Source organism: Etheostoma cragini, unplaced genomic scaffold, assembly GCF_013103735.1.
Source record: "Etheostoma cragini isolate CJK2018 unplaced genomic scaffold, CSU_Ecrag_1.0 ScbMSFa_893, whole genome shotgun sequence".
In the NCBI taxonomy this organism is placed as follows: Eukaryota; Metazoa; Chordata; class Actinopteri; order Perciformes; family Percidae; genus Etheostoma; species Etheostoma cragini.
In genome coordinates this window covers 1-1,297 of record NW_023269530.1, presented here as the reverse complement: position 1 = coordinate 1,297, position 1,297 = coordinate 1, and the positions used below count along the sequence as shown (strand labels likewise).

The 1,297-nt window shown below is 42.0% G+C and overlaps 1 long non-coding RNA gene across 1 annotated transcript; it reads right to left on the bottom strand.

Moving 5' to 3' along the window:
- Positions 1-227: 227 nt before the first annotated feature.
- Positions 228-1,056, bottom strand: LOC117941510. Its single transcript, XR_004655918.1, has 2 exons — positions 965-1,056; positions 228-383 (listed from the first exon to the last, which is right to left on the bottom strand). It is a non-coding gene; the product is annotated as an uncharacterized LOC117941510 (long non-coding RNA).
- Positions 1,057-1,297: the final 241 nt, after the last annotated feature.

The window sequence follows — 1,297 nt, the reverse complement described above, 5'->3', positions numbered from 1 at the left end:
CCCCCCCCCCCCCATGTACCAAGACATTTGGTGCTCTTATCTCACCTCACTTCCTGCCATCAACTACGACCACTAGAAACTTAAATATAGGTCAGAATGATGCTGGGTGGGGGGAACAAAGTTGGATATCTTATTCAGTGTCAAACCTCCCAAATATCAGAAACCTTAAAGTTTTCCAACCTGGCCGCGTCCTCCATCATGGCCTTCATCCATTTGGAGACGTGGTCCGGGGAGACGGAGTCCTCCAGCGTTGCCATGACGTCAGGCATCATCAGCAGCATGGCGTAGGCGCCGGTGAAGGGGAGTTTAAGGACCGTGGTGTTCAGATCCAGGTCTTGGTAGGTCCTGAATCTAGCCTCCATGTTCATCATGGGGACCAGAACCTGACAAGTTAACCCGCGTGTTGTCACTAAATTAACTTTAATTTTACAGTTATTTTTTGTAATTTATGGTCAATAAACTTCATTTATAGGAAATCATACCTAATGTTTGAGTTAGAAAAGCAGAAATTAGGAATTATTGAGACTAAAATGAAAGGAATGGATGTTTATGATAATCACAGACTGGAATATGTCAACTTTTACTCAATACTATTTCAACAACACTTCCATTTGTTTTACAATACTATAAAATTGAATAAGACCCAAAATTAATGAAAGTAGAGATTTGTACTTGGCAAAGAGCGTTGGGTGGAATCAATCATGTTATTTTGGGGAATTAAAACATTAATATAGGACAACATGAGGTATAAAACAAGGCAGAATTAACAAGGATGCTTAATTGGACTGGGACTCCGATCCATGCAGAACTAATTAGGGTGTTACAACTATCAGGTTCCCCCCCCCCCCAAATTAGGCATGAAAAATAATATCTCTCGTAAATGAAAACTTCCCAACGGACCCCTGCTCCAGGTCCTCGGTTAATTACTGGGACTCAAACCCTTTCTCCTGATTAAAGACTAAACCTTTGTGTTCTCGTCCACGTTGAAGTCGTCCTGCTCGGTGAGGTCAGCGTCAAACGGAGTCGCCCACTTTCCTGTTGGACAATGAGCAGAAATACAAAGCCTTCAACATGAGACCGCCTCGAAATCACCATCACCAAACCCACCAGACTCCATGTAAATAATCACTACTTTTAGAGTCACTTCATTCAAAGTGGACAGAAACTAAATAAACCACTCTGGTCGGGTTGGAATAAACTCTTAAGTCACCCATTTATGTGTGGCAATATGCTGCTCTATACACGCTAAAAGTAGTGATTATTTACATGGAGTCTGGTGGAGATATGCTGCTCTATA